The sequence below is a fragment of the Epinephelus fuscoguttatus genome, linkage group LG20 (assembly GCF_011397635.1).
Source record: "Epinephelus fuscoguttatus linkage group LG20, E.fuscoguttatus.final_Chr_v1".
Classification (NCBI taxonomy): Eukaryota; Metazoa; Chordata; class Actinopteri; order Perciformes; family Serranidae; genus Epinephelus; species Epinephelus fuscoguttatus.
Genome location: NC_064771.1, coordinates 20,205,283 through 20,221,601, shown reverse-complemented (window position 1 = coordinate 20,221,601; position 16,319 = coordinate 20,205,283). Strand labels below are relative to the sequence as shown.

The 16,319-nt window shown below is 38.5% G+C and overlaps 1 protein-coding gene across 1 annotated transcript in view; it reads right to left on the bottom strand.

Moving 5' to 3' along the window:
• The window catches only part of LOC125881273 (protocadherin-15-like), a 363,072-nt gene that overhangs the window by 141,869 nt on the left and 204,884 nt on the right, over window positions 1-16,319 (bottom strand). The gene's annotated exons all lie outside the window — the stretch shown is intronic.

Genomic DNA, 16,319 nt, shown 5'->3' with positions numbered 1-16,319 from the left:
ACAAACTTGTTAGTGCTCACTGGTGGACAAATTAATGTAATGTACTGTTTTGTTGAAAACATTTTGGCATCTCTGAACTGCATTACTTGTCACTTATTGGCTGATGGAGATACCAAGCTACAAACAGCCAATACAACGGTCTGGATGATTTATTGGTTGCAAAAAGGGCTAATTTACACACTGGAACCTCACAATTTATAAGATGCTACATCAGGCATTTTTTTTTAGAAAGCTTCAATGTAAACAACTACGGAAATTATTACAACCTGGACCTGTTATGCTTGTTTTCAGGTTCAGGGCTTCCCACACATTTATTTGTGACGCCACATTTCCTCTGGTAGAGTTAACTCTGGGCACAGATGGAGCGGCAGAACGCCAAGCACAGGAAGTAAACTTAGCCGTTGAGTCATGTAGTCTTAGTGTTGTCAATCGTTTTACCAACCTACTTCAGATAATACCAGCTGTGTTTGAGTGAAACCACACACCCCACGGTCCAGTGCTGAAAAGGAAGTTTGCTTTCTCTGGAGTTTATAGCTAGAAGTCAGAAAGTGTGTTAAATACAATGTCAGACAGTGTGCATTCCAGTGTCAACTGAAAGTGGTTTGGACCTAGGATAGTCAAATTATGCATTTCTGCATCATTTCATTAAACATGCACAGAAGTCAACAAATACTTTGAATTTTTAAGCTAGAGCTGGATGGTACGGCCTTAAAGTTATATCAAGGTGGGGTTTTTTTTGGCACATCATGATACACGCTACATATATATCATATACCATTTACCATATCATGATACATGTTATATATATATATCACGCTATATATCGATATTTCCCCTCAAAAGCTCTTTATAAATGTGATCTGGGCAACTGAATCAAAAATCATGATGTCTTTTAAACCAAATACCTCAATATCGACACTGTAGCAATATTGTAGGGATGACTACTTGTCCAAAAAATTAACACAATTAGATGTTTGATCAGTAATCATCAGTAATGTGTGGTTAAGGCAAATATTAGAATAGATAAAACAGTTTTTCATTCATGTTTTCCACCATACATCAGCTATAATTGTATAAGGAAGCTATGCTCCACTCAGTAAAAAGCTTTTATTCATTTGATGGTTTTATCAGCTAATGAATTGGTCAACTGCTTTTTCCAGCTCCAAACTTTCGTTATTATATTGGCCATTGAAAATCCACTATTGGTCAACCTCTAATGACAATATCCAAAATATCAGACTGTGTACAGTCTCATATCATGATAATGACATATTGTATATACTGCCCCTCCCTGATTTTAAACAGAGCTCTGCATTTACTGTAGTAACAGCAGGCGTGTTTGGCTACTCAGTGGTAATAAGAGGCTGGTGTAAAGCTCTGGTGTAAACCCTAATGCAACAGTACATATTTCTAATGATTTATTACAGTACTGCTCATCATTTTACGATTTTTCAGTTTTTATTTCATAAAGCTTACAGTGTGGCGTGTTTTGATCAGAACCTACAAACAGACTTGACAAACAGTGTCAGTGTAGTAAAACCAGAGATTGATCTGTCTACATACAGAAATCAGATTGGCAGTAGATAGGCAGTGAGTCTGAAAAGCTAGCAGAGTTTAAAGTCATAAAAGCCTATACAGTTAACATGACTGAAATACTGCGGCTAGGAGGCACAATAGAAAATTTGGCAAAAGAGTAAGACTACATGACTGGTAGTTATACACTCTGGGAGACAAAGATTGATAATTTAAAAAAAATCCCAGATCACAAAAAAAATTAAATTTTATTGTGTTGAATTTTTTATTATGGTATAGTCGTGAATCTAGATAATCTTAAATATTCTCACATGAATGACTATAAAGCTGCTAGCTCTCTGATGTACAGTTCTGTAGATGTTTCCTGATTTATTTTGAATTGTCTAAGCCTATCACCATGGCTGAAGGCTCAGGTTCCACATTGTAACCCTTCAAAAACAAGTAAAATCTCATGTGTGGGAATACTGCAGATTACAAACTAAAAAACTACAGGGAGATGAGGCTATCATCATTTATTGACCCTTTATTTGCGAATGCATGTACCACGATTATGTTGGACAGGGTCATGGTGGCATTCAATTTTCATATCATTCAGTGCCTAGATTATGATATGGAGTTATTTTAGGATTAGATGATTGACAAAAGAAAAGGACAAGTAGTACAGTAGTTAGTGAAACAAAGTGAATCAGCCTCATGAGAAGTTGAAATATCATCACAGTACATTTTTAGTGTCTTAATTAATCCTTGGTGATGCATGCCAGCATCAGAACTTTTGCAATGTTCAAGAACACTAAATCTTACAATTCTGACTTTTGAAATGAAATATTAAGCCATGAACAATGAGGTCTTGATTGTCAGGTTTTAATGTTGGCCCTGGGTTTTTAAAATTCATTAGAGTTAAGGTTTCATGAACAGGTGCTAATGTTTGTTATTGCTGCAGATCACAGCTCAGGAAAGAACCTGGTGACACAGAAGACAAAGAAAACAGAAAAACGGATGGTGAAAGGGAAAGGTAAATTCTTACTACTGGGGCAAACTTCTATGTTAAGACAGATTTCCATTAGTTGGATTCTAGAGAGGGACTGTATGAAACCATTGTAGGTCTGAGGAGAAAAGTAGGCTGTATTCTTAATATCTTTAATATTAATATTAATAATAAAAATAATAATATTGTGCTGTCACTCAGCATAACATCCTTACTCCCAGTCAGTCAAGACCCCCACCTTCACCCCCCACACCCTGCTGTGCCTGCATGCGCTGTCTCTCCCTCTCACACTCACAAAAGCAGTTTGAGGCACTGCGGCCTATGCTACCTCCCTCTCATATCAAAACGGGCTTTAATACAACTTCTATTAAAAAAAAAAAGTTGCAGCCGGACAACATTTTTTTTTCCTCTCTACTCCCTCTCTCCATGACTGTTTGCTAACTGTGCATGAGCCATGTTAGTAAATCTGTATAGTAGTTTATTTATTGAACATTACAAAATCTATGTTGTCTTCTTCTGTCATTTGTAGAGCCACTCCAAGCTACAGTGAGGAGACCATGGAGTGAAGCAGAAAGGATGGCAGTGGAAAAGCACCTGGGAAACTTTTTGGCAGAGCAAAGAGTTCCTTGGAAGAGGGACTGTCTGCGGGCTATACAAGCTGAGAAGGCCCTGAGTGAAAGGTCATGGAAAAGCGTCAAAAACTATGTGTGCAACAAAATTGTAACTTTAAATCGCAGATCTGCGAGAAAACTGAAGTACTAAAGGTTAGGGATGCACCATTGCAATCCATAGAGCGGATCTATAGAGATGCACCAATTGATCAGCCAGCAACCACATTCAGACAATTTTAGGCTTTACCTGGGATCACCGGAGAGGTACTGAGCAGTGTATCATTTATCCGATTCCATTGCGGTCAGACACACATGCAGCCCTCCTCAAACAGGACCGCTAGCCCAAACTGAACAACAGAAATTAAATAGTATTTGTTTGTTTATTTTTGTTGGTTTTCCTACTTTATGTGCACTCATTTAATTTTTAGCTCAGTGTCTTAACTGCATTTTTCATCATTTGCAGTTTCAATTTCTTCACCTTCTATCTCTTCTCTCTGCTGCATCTGTGTATAAAGTGTGTGCGTTTAACTGCAGCTCCATGATGCACCCATAACAGAGCAAAAACATGGATGTTACTCAAGCTGACAACATGTTATGCCGTGACCTATTACACCAGTTTTTGTTGAGGAAGGTAAGATTGTAGGCAAGAGCTGTGAATGCAAATAACAACATTGAGGTTCCATCTGAATTGGAGACGGCAACTTTTTTACTGTGGATCTGACATACGAGACTTAGGTACCAGTTTACATTATTTCAACGCATATCAGGCGGGAACAAAAATTAACTTTAAACATTTCATTTTGAGTGAAACAGCGTGCAAAATGTTAGGTAAAGTGTGATTTACAAGAACTAATTTTAAAATGGAAGTTTGTGCAAAAGGGGCTCTGACCAGAATCTGTATTTTATATTTTATGAGCTTGAGTGAGTAAAGGTCCTGCACATTGATGCATTATGGGGGAAATAGGCCCTTGTAATAGTCAATGCTCTGTCATGAGCATGAGAATTTATTCAAAAGTAGAGAAACAAAGAGAGATTAAGAATGCTGTAAATTAGAGTTTTTATAAAGGATAAAAAGAAAATCAGAATCGGCTCAAAATCAGAATTAGCAGGTCAGGTTGCAATTGGTGCATCTCTGCTGATCTATTCACTTCAGTTTCATTTATGTTTGAAGCTTCAGTATTCTTCACTCAGTTTCAGCAATTTTATTTTATATTGTATTTGCACTAAATGTTCACAGAGAAGTTTGATTCCCATTTATGTGGAATGTTTTACTAAGCTGCTGAAGCCTCATAATTTGTTGAGTCAGAGTTTCAGCAGCTTTATTTTACATAGTGTTTGCACTTAATGTTTACAGAGAAGTTTGATTCCTACTTATTTGGCATGTTTTACTAAGCTTGTGAAGCTTCAGTATTTGTTGTTTCTCTGACCTGAGAGAAAGCTGAGGCCTCTGATGACCTGACCTGAGGACTCTGACCTCACCTGAGGAATTTGACATCACCCAATGACTTTGATGACCTCACCTGAGGACCTGATGACTTAACCTGTGGACTCTGACCTGACTCGAGGACTCTGATGACCAAACCTGTGGACTTTGACGTCACCTGAGGGCTCTGATGACCTCACCTGTGGACTTTGACCTCACTTGAGGGCTCTGATGACCTCACCTGTGGACTTTGACCTCACCAGAGGGCTCTGATGACCTCACCTGTGGACTCTGACCTGACTCGAGGACTCTGATGACCAAACCTGTGGACTTCGACGTCACCTGAGGGCTCTGATGACCTCACCTGAGGACTCTGACCTCACCTAAGGGCTCTGATGACCTCACCTGTGGACTTTGACCTCACCAGAGGGCTCTGATGACCTCACCTGTGGACTCTGACCTGACTCAAGGACTCTGATGACCAAACCTGTGAACTTTGACCTCACCTGAGGGCTCTGACCTGACTCGAGGACTCTGATGACCAAACCTGTGAACTTTGACCTCACCTGAGGGCTCTGATGACCTCACCTGTGGACTTTGACCTCACCTGAGGGCTCTGATGACCTCACCTGTGGTCTCTGACCTGACTCGAGGATTCTGATGACCAAACCTGTGAACTTTGACCTCACCTGAGGGCTCTGATGACCTCACCTGAGGACTCTGACCTCACCTAAGGGCTCTGATGGCCTCACTTTAGTATCTTTATCTTTATACAGGGATGATGTTATTTGTTTTTCAAATAATTAAAAGACTTTCTAAGAGAAAATGTGTTGCTGTGATGTTCAGTCACCAGTAAGCATTGAGTGTAGTTTTATTAACATATATTATTACAGTATTTGTCAACAGTAAAATACAAAAGGGAGCAAAAAAGGCCTACAAGCTATAAACAGAAATGGTCTGACCAGAAATGGGCCCAACAGCGCCCCCATGAAAAAGTCCTCACTAAGATGGTACAAAACTTTTTCGCAAGGTATTTTTCCTTTGTATGTTTTAAAAATCTGAGGTGGAAACTGGAGTTAGGGGGCCACCTAGTGTTGAAATGTAAGATCAGTTTGTCTCTAAGTATAGCAGAAAGGGTGGTCCTCACTTTCAATGGGAACTTTTCCGGTCCTCACTTTAATGCCTGTACAGGAATGTGTGTGTGTGTGTGTGTGCTATCAGTCAGAGCTCGAGCAGTCAGGACTTTGCATGACAAAATTAGTCAGCAGAAAGATTATTCTGAAGTTGATTAAATGTTAAAAACACGGACTTCCTCGTGATTAAGGATAATCCCTGTGGTATTTGCATACATTATGTTTCATTGTTAATTTTGTCAGCAAAAATCATGACGATAAATTCTCTTTGACTGGAGATATTGCCATGACAATGATGTGATGTTACTGAGAATGTAGTAATCACTGAGGATAAAACCCATGGGAAAATCTATTTAAGATCAAGCTAACGAAAGGATGAAAAGCAAAAACACAGTGGAATGAGAGTCAGCTGTTGGTAGCTCTGCCTGACTGTACTGAGGCACAGCAGGGCTTTAAGCAGCAGGATGCTAACACACTCACAGTGACAATTCTAACATGCTTTAGCACACTTAGCTTAGCACGTTAGCATTTTAGCATCCTAACATTTGTCAATTAGCACTAATTGCAAACAACTAAGGCTAAAGGAAATTTGTTTTGCAGGCATTTATAATAAAGATGGACAACAAAAGTGAAGGCAAAACATCTTGATTGCCCCCTGGTGGCTGGCTGCAGTATTAACCCCACCACCCTCCCAAAACATTCTCACTCTGACCTCGTCAAATATCAACCTTTGGTAATGGACTTTCCACATCCAGATACGACGTGAAAGGTACCCTGAGTACATTGCTTTTTCACATTCTGGTATTGATGTGACGTTCGCTAACAAGCCGATTCTTTGAACGGGCTCTTTGACGTGAATGAGTGAACCGGCTCTTTAGAGTGAACGAGCCAGTTCCTAATTTCTTTGTTTTTTGCTGTAATTTACTCTATCCATTAATTTCAGATTATTTGATCTGGAACAAGTTGAGAGAGACTAGTTTGTGAGTGAGAAAGACAGTGCAGCCGCTCACTCGTTCACTTCATAGAGCCGGTTCAAAGACTCGGCATCACTACTATCCACTAGCACTTGCTTGTATTGACAGGCTTGTTGTTTATAAACGGCATTGCTATGGCTACACCAAACTTTATATTTGTGGAGTCTATTCTGGGTCCATGTTACAATATCCATATCACGTGACGCGATAAATCAGCAATGCGATCTGTCGTTGAACACCCCCCCCCCCCCCCCCCCAATGCTGATGGATGTTCAAGTTTGGTTTCAATTAATTACTTGATGCTAAAAAAAAGTAGGTCATGACTGTGGGTGTCAAATGATTGCCAGCAATCAATGTCAGCGTCACTTGAGATTGGTTTGATGGCAGGAAATTGATACTGTGGAGATGCTACTGCACAGAGTTTGGCTCCAAATGACATCAGCCCACCATGGCAGCTGCTGTACCTGAAATATTTTAGCTTAATTTTTGCACAGTAGAAGGAAGTGGGGACAAAGTGTCCATCATTATATATAGTCAATGGCATTTGATCATTTACCAAAATCTTGGAAAACACACATTTTGACCTGATTATGATGCAAGGTGAAAAGTTAAGTTATTTGTTTTCGTCCGCGGGGGATTAGGGCTGTAAAAATTGTTCCAAAATGACATTGAATATTCATTTGTTAAAAACACATAGGGTGGAACCATATTTGGCTATTAAAATGGATCATAATAAACATATTTGCTTGTGTAGGCAGGCCTTTATTTATTTTAACATAAACCTGGTGTTTTCATGGAAGTGTTGCGCCCGTCGTCCAGTTTCCCCACAGCTTTACACCATTTTCTCTATCAGCACTGCTGCCATTGACAACGCAGTTCACACTGTTAGCATCGTTAGCTGCTAGCCTGCTTAGCCACCTCAGTCTTGAGAGCCACGTGCAACCTGGCTCAGACTCTGCATCATAGATATGTTCTGAATGTGGTTTATATCACCTTTAAATGAAGCTGTTGTAAGCTGTGTCATATGCATGGCTTTATAGTACATGTTGTATTTCTTATGTAATGTATTAGTGTTTTATTTGGTCCCCAAGGGGGCGCGCTTAGTTCATTGTTGTAGTGTGGGACCCTGTTTGCTCTTTGCTTGTTTGCATGCTTAGGAGAAACACCTGTGGTACTCTGGAGTTCAATAACTTCATTAAACTATGTCTCATAAAGTCCAGCAGCTGTTGTACTGCAGCTTTCTCCTCCACAATCAAATATTAATTTTCGTTTTAGGTGATTTTTACAAATCTAACATATATTCAAATTTAGATTATTTGTTGGCAGCCCCACCGGCAATCTGTCCAGTATTTCTCAAGACATTTCACTCTGGTCTAAAGTGGACCAGAGTAAATTGTAACTTCAGAGGCTGTGTGAAAAATTGTCAGTTCAAAATGTTTATCTAACTCCCATCACATCAGTTCATATTTATATTCCATTTTATTTGCTGTACTGTGTCAATTCTTGCTGTTGCAGTGACCCATTTTTCTCCGTTTGCCCAATTTAGGATCATTAAAATTTCATCTTATCTCATGCTGTGACTATTAGGATTAATAGAAATTAAGTTCTGTCTTGCCGGCATTATGCAGACAGAGAGAAGAATGAAGTCCTTTTGGTGTGATTTGCATTCAGCGCATCATCGATATCTGCATGTAAAGCTGTATTATGAATTTAATGGAGCATCCAGCTTTTGGATGATTATCTTGGTTTGTTTGGAGAAGACAGAAAGAATTAACCGTGGACAATGAGAGAGAGAGAGTGACAAAGAGACAGAAAGGGAAAGAAAGGATGGGGTCTGAGAGATGAGAGATTTAAATTAGTTGGCGAAGGAAACAAACATTTTGTGAATGTGAAACTGTGTAAGTTTTGTTGATGTAAAACAGCAGAAGTGGATGTAATGTGTTTGTTCTTGTGTTTGTATTTTTTGCAGTTACATTCATGCAAAGCAGTGTTGTGAATGAATGATGTAAATCATGACTCTTAAAGCAAATATTTAACATTTTGGGAACTACACTTGAGTGCCTTCTGACAGAGAGTTAGATAAGATCAACTGTATCTTTCAGGGTCGACGTCACAATGACGTGAGTTTGTTAGCTGGAGGCAAAACCCAAATCGCCACCACAGGGCTAAAAATGCTGCTGTAGCCCATCTGCTTCAAGGTTCAACATGTTGTTGGTTCAGAGATGGTCTTCTGCATACCTTGGTTGTCACGAGTGGTTATTTGAGTTACTGTTGCCTAGGACACTACAATACCAGAGTGATGACACAGTGAGTTGTTGCCATGTGATTGGCTGATAAGTTATTTGTGTTAACGAGCAGTTGAACAGGTGTACCTAATAAACTGCACTGTGTGTTGTCAAATTATGTTTGTCATGTGTTCCCTTATGTGCTATATATGCACTGATGATTTACACAATTAAGGTTCCTAATGGATAATTAAAGTTATATTGATTTGGACTGATCTGAAAACACTGTGTAGTCACACCTCATTCCTATGTAAGGTATCCGTAACCGTACGTGTTTGGAAGTGTCAGATCAGATAAATTCCCAATCATAATTACAACTTGGATGTTGACAGGAATGCTGTTTACACATCCAAAGCTCGTTATTTCAATACTTCTGATATGACACAAACGTGGCATAGAGCTCACTAATTAAAACATTATATCAGCAATGAGCCATCCTGGCAACAGAACTCCAGGAAGTTATCGGTCAGGGCCAAGAAATCGTCTGGCACGTAACTTCCCTTTAAACAGCAATTTGTCATTTTTATACTTGGGTTTTTGTACAGATTAAACAAACAAGACGTTCATTCACTTGTATTTCACAAGACACTCGGAGGATTTTAATCTTCCTTGTTGTCGTCCAACTACCCTTGATCAATATTCATTGGAATACAGAGGACCATCTGTTTGGAACAGCCTACTTTCATCACTTCAATCAACATCTACATTGCCGTTAGAGTCTAATTAGCAAAGATTGATAATTTCATTGTAATGCATGTCAACTTGTTAACATAAACTTGTCTGTAAATTGTACATTTCTATCAATTATGTATCACTGCTTGGTCTTGAAATTTTGATGAATTATGCAGTCTTTGTTTTTGTCTGTTTTTTTTAAATGTGACTATTGATAAGACTATGTGAAGTATTTCACATGATTCTTTTCTCCCCACAAAATGTTACTTTCTTTTTCAATTTTATGTATATGTGCAAGTACACAAAATAACATGTGACGAGTTAATTAGTGAGCTTTGGATGCACTACCAGGCAAGGGTGGGGGAAAAATCTATATAGCGTAGCATCACAATATTTTGTGTGGCGATATTGTATCGATACACAGACGTAAAGTTTGGATCTTTTATCATGTATATTATTAATTTTTGCAAATGTGCATTTTAATACGACTTTTGGTAATAGAGTAATAAAATCACTTGCTGTTTCTGTCCACTAGATGGTGCTGATATTTTTTTTCCTGGTGAGGTCAGCAGAGGTCTCACTCAGCGGCATTTGGCAGGAAGTTCATCAAAACAAAGATGGAGGCACCGGAGAAAGAAATCAGAGGTGTGTCGTCGGTGTTTAGATTAAACAGCTGGACTTATTTTGGATTTTTAACACAGAAGAAAACAAGAACTAATACTTCGGGAATACTACAAACATGAGGGCTCATCTCACAATCCACCATACAGAGATAGCATTAGCCACTGACGGCCGATCTAACGCTAAACCCGCTCAGTCAAAAAAATAATACCAATACTCAATACCAAGTACGCCAAGTTTGGACTTGCGCACTTGGGAGTTCTGACTTTGGCAAGTTCGACTCAGGAGCACAAACTCTCAAGGATGGCCGCCATTGCCGCTGGTCTGTGAGAAATGCACTCTGGGATACCTGGCTGTCAAAAGTCCACACAAGTCACCTCCAGATGCATCCCCGATGGAACGGGCAGAGCAAGTTCACATCCAGGCATTTGGACTGTACTTGGCTGGATGCAGACTTTGAATTGGAACAGTACTTGGGCTGCGACTTTTGACATTTCACAAGTCCCCAAGAATACAAGTCCAGGCAAGAACACAGATTGAGAAATGCCTTCCAACTACCATCCAACTCTGAGAGAGTGAAGACAATAGCACAGTCCATCACCTACTTCATGCACAAAGATCTGCGTCCATACAACGTTGTTGAAAATGAAGGCTTTTGTTACATGCTAAAAACACTCTTTGTCTGCGACTCCAACATTTTTTCACTGAAGAATACAGCATGAAGGGTGGCATTAACTTGTGACACCTGGACTTCAAGTTCAGTGGATTCATATGTGACTATAACGTCACATTATCTCACAGAGGACTGGCGACTGCTGTCTCACGTTCTCCAAACTAGAACAGTATATGAAAGTCACACCGGAGCAAACACTGCAGACCTCCTGCAAAATGCAGCACAAGAATGGGGCATTGTGGTTGTAACAGACAACACTTCTAACATGGGTGTGTCATTCAGTTAGCAGGTCTGCTTTGCATCGCATTTTGTTGCAATAAACATGATTAAAGCCAGATGAACAGACTGAAAACTTTGTCTTATGAGGTAAAACTGACAGTGACAAAGTTTTCCTTTGGGGAAATGATTTGCAGTTGGCATGGGGATTCCCACCCCTATTGACAGGTGAATTGTGTTGCCTTTGGACAGCACAAGGCTAACTGTTTCCTTGTTTTCAGTCTTTATGCTAAAGCTAACCAGCTGCTGGCTAAAGCCTGATTTATGGTCCTGCGTTAAATCAACGACGTACCTACATTGTAGGGTACGTGGCTACGCAGGAGGCTTGCCGCAGCCCCCGGCGTAGCCTGACATGCACCTCCCAAAAAATGTAACTACACGTCGAGGCGACAGAGGCCCAGCGCAGACCGAGAGGGCAGTGATTGGTTTGCTTGGTAGCAACGCATTTCTGGTTCCGTATTTCCAGATTGCGCCATCCCCGCCATCTTTAAACATCTTCTGTTGCGATATAGATGTTGCAGTATTAACATACTTTCTTCAACATCCAACAACTCCAACTCCAGCAAGATTCTCTCTCTCTCGGTCGCCATTGTTCACTGTGACCGGAAAAGCCAGAAGCTAAACAAAGAATCAACTAGAGACGACGTTAACGACTCAGGAAAGGAATGCAGCCCCCTACCACTCTGGCGGTGAATTGCACCGCGACGAAATGGAGTGACGGAGAAGTTAGAAGGGTTCACGCCGGCATCACAGCAATGATGTAGGTAGCACAGGACCATAAATCAGGCTTAAAGCCTAACACACAGATAACACAGTGGTATCTCTCTACTTAACTAACACCTGGCAAGAAAGTAAATGAGCATATTTCCCAAAATATCAAACTATTTCTTTAAGTGAGAAATTCCCAAGCTGCCATTGACAGTGAGTATTCATGCACCTTCACATGCTCTTTCACAAGTTTCTCAAAAGGCAAAAATAACTTAACGGCACACTCAAATGTGCAAAGTGTCAATCTTGCAACATTTTCTGGAAATTGAGTAATGACATGAAAGATTTAGCCTTGTCATGTCAGCCAACTGAACTGATTGAGAAAAAAAGAAGATAAATGGAGAGCAATTTTCCTCTGCCTATGTAAATTATCAAAGGGGCAGATGTTTGAAGGAAGGCTTTATGGACAATAATGTTTCCCAGTCAAATATCAAACTGCCAACAGTAAAGTTGTCATAGCATTGCATTTTAGAGAGTAGATTAAATCCTTTAGATAGTGTGATGGATTAATCATCTGGATGTCAAACATATTGATGTCTGCAGTTCCTGGAGTTAGGCACTGGGCATGTGTGACTTTCTATCCTTCCACTTTTATTCTCTTTCTCCTCCATCTTATCCCTCCCTCACTGTCTTTCCCCTCGCTATGATTACATTGCCAGACAGTTAAAAGCCGGAGACACAATAGAATTAATGTCTTAGCTTCTTTGCGCCTGCTGCTTTTCAACACACACAGCTTAAAGCCTGAAATCTACACTCCATCTCCACAATCGCTAGCTCTGCCTTTTGTGTTCGGGTGCTCGTACCTCTATTCTTCCAATTTCCCTTTTTTCTCTTTTCTCTTTTCATCACTTTCTCACCTCCACCTCTAATTTCATTCCCGGATACAGCGATAGACATACCTGCAACTGAAACTAAATTACTGAGGTGGTTTTTTTTTTCTTTCTTTCGCTGTGCCAATACATGATATAGTCAGGTATTATAACAGAGGGGGAGTCTTTTCTCTGTAAGTTGCAAATACAGACAAGCCATCACTCGTGTCTTACTCCTACATTGTGTGCGTGAGATTGCTTCTGTATTTGAGTCTCTGTTATTTTATCTTTTCAGCTCTGTTTCCCATCAGGTAAATTTGTGCTCATTTCAGCAGATCGGTGTAGCGTCACATATTGCACTACATTTCTGCAATTGGAACTTTACTGTAAACATCCCAGTGACATGTGAACAACACATTTATCACCTATGTGTTCTACAGACATATATATGCACTTTATTTTTTGTGTTGCGTTGGTGTGGTTTAAAATAGCAGTGGGTGATATATCAATTATGCTTGATGTATTGTGGCTTGTTCCACGTGTGATGTTTGAAATGTCTGTATCGCAAACATCGAGTATAAAGTGTCATGTCATTTTTTTTATGCCACTGCCATGAGACTCACTTTGGTGTTTTGGTTTTCTTGCTCTCTTCCACTCAGAGACAAAATGAAAAAAGACTCACAAACATCATACGTCACACACACACACACACACACACACACACTCACACTCCCCCACTTATCTAGACCTCTCACTCCTGGGGGACGGCGTGTGATCAGGTGCAGCTTGTGTTTTTGTATCTGCAGGGCTCCAGACTATAATCATACAGTCACATTTTGCAACCATGGAGCACCACTGCGATATGCACATATTGTTAATATATGAACTGGACAGCGGATAAATCCTCACATTTAATAGTGGTGTAACGGTTCAACTTTTCGTTAACTGCTAACATCTCACATCCAATTATTTACTGGAAGCCTCAAGTTCACAACAAAAAACATCAAGAATTTCGCCTTGAGATGAGCCAGGTGCTTCACAATAAAAAATACCAGTGGTTCTGCTTTGATTTATTTGATTATTACATTACATTACAACAATACTTTAACTTTTTTTTTTTACTGCAGTACTTTATTTAACTCAAATACAACAGTAATTAACTTTATTTTAACAGTATTTTATTTAACCTTATTAAAAGTACATTATTTAACTTTAATACAACAGTAATTAACTTTATTAAAACAGTATTTTGTTTAACCTTATTAAAAGTACATTATTTAACTTTAATACAACAGTAATTAACTTTATTAAAACAATATTTTGTTTAACCTTATTAAAACAGTACTGTAACTTTTTTAAAACAGCACATTATTTAGCTTTATTATGTATTTAACTGTATTATTTATTTATAAAATATGTATTATTATTATTATTATTATTATTATTTATTTTTCATTTTAACGGTGCTTTAACTTTTTAATGACAATACTTTATTTAATGTTAATACAACAGTAATTAATTTTATTATAACAGTATTTTATTTAACCTTATTAAAACAGTACTTTGTTTAATTTCATTGTGTATCTAATTTGATTAAATATTCATTAATTAAACATTGATTATTATTTATATTCACTGAAACAGTGCTTTAACATAATTATGGTCCTCTAACTTTACTAAAACAGTACTTTATTTAACTTTATTATGTATTTAACTTCACTATCATTTATTTATTTATCATTTATACTTATTAAACAGTGCTTTAATTTTTTCATAAAATATTATAACAGTACTTTATTTAAATTTATTATAACACTATTTTGTAAAAAGTTCTAATGACAGTACTTTATTTAACCTTTTTTTTACTTTTTCACAAAAGTACTGTCACTTTTTTAAAATTGTGCTTAATTTAACTTTATTATGTATTTAAATTTATTATTTAGCTATTATTTATTCATTTATTTAATATCATCATTATTTACTAAAACAGTGCTTTAACCTTTGTATAACATAATTGTAGCAGTAGGCCTACTTTATTTAACGAGGTTATAACACCACTTTGTTTAACTTTATTATGAGAGTACTTTATTTAACTTTTTAATAACTTTAATACACTAGTACTTTACATTTTTATAATGGTACATAATTTAACTTTATTATAATTGTACTCTATTTAAGTTTATTGTAACAGTATTTATTTACTAGTATAGTATTTTAATAGTCTACAATAAACAGGAGATTTCAGAATATTGAGTGATACATCTTGTATTGCAATATAGCCAAAAATATTGCAATATTATTTACAGCCTGTATCATCCAGACCTGGTTTAAAGCAGTGGTTCCTAAACCTGGTAGTCTGTACTCTCACAAGGGGTTACAATATGAATCTGAAAGCTTGCGTGATGATAAACACAATGGTAATGAGGAAAAGTGTATTTGTGCTTCACAAAAATGCATTTATTTTCCCATGCTCTACACTAATTCAGATTTTTATTCAGTGAAAATTCATAGAGATCTCATCACTTCATGTTGTCACACACAAAAAACACTGGTCTACAGAGGCAGCTTGTGAATGCTGATCTGTTCATATAAAAACAAGAAAATCATCATGCATTCCATGTCCTGTTTGTTTTCTTTTATTAACTGCTGCTGTGCGTCCTAGTGGTAAAAGTGGCTTTCTAGGATGAACTAAATCAGAGCGGTGCTTTGTTTCTGGTGAAATGCTGTTGTGGTAAATGGAAACATGGTCAGTTCAAAACTGAAGCCTGATCAAAGACACTGAAGAGAGATCGATATGCTCTACTTTCTGAAGGTTTTCCCCCTTGAAGATCTTCAGTATGAAACCATTCACAGCTGGTCCTAACCAACATGTTTTTGGGCTGCGCACTGCCACTGACTGTACATGTTGAGAGTAAACAACTGTGCTGTAGGGACAGGCAATCATGCCATGAAGGACAAACAGTCTGCAATTTTTTATTCCAGCTAACAACTGCAGCAGGTGATTTCACTGATTCATTCCCCTCTCTGTGGTTGAAGGCGCGCAAATCAGCAAACTCATCTGGTGCTGGACTGGGAGAAAAGCTTGGGAATCCTTTTCAATGGCTGCCGTGGAGGGATGAACCAAATTGCAAACTGATGAAGAGGTACTCTGGGAGGCAGCTAGCTTGATATAAGATGGTTGATTTTGAAGCCAAATAGCATGTGCATGGGGTGCTGCTGCAGCTCCTGTGATGAAGCCTCGTCCATAGTGTCTCCAGTTGTGACAGTGTCAGCATTAAGGAAAATATTTACAATTTAATCACTTCAGAAGCTGCAAATGTGAGTCATGCAAATGAAGTGCTCACCTTTTTTCATTATTTCTGACCTACTATAATCTTTGACGGTCATATGACCTCTCTGGATTCAGCCAGTCTTTCCTGTTTCTAATGCATTTTCACCTCTTTAAATAGAAACCATGTCTTAAACTCATGAAAGTCAGATTAAGAGTGCAGCTGCACTCCCTTAGCTCCGTCGTCACCCCTCTTTTCTCCCTCACACCTATCACCCTTCCCCAGTG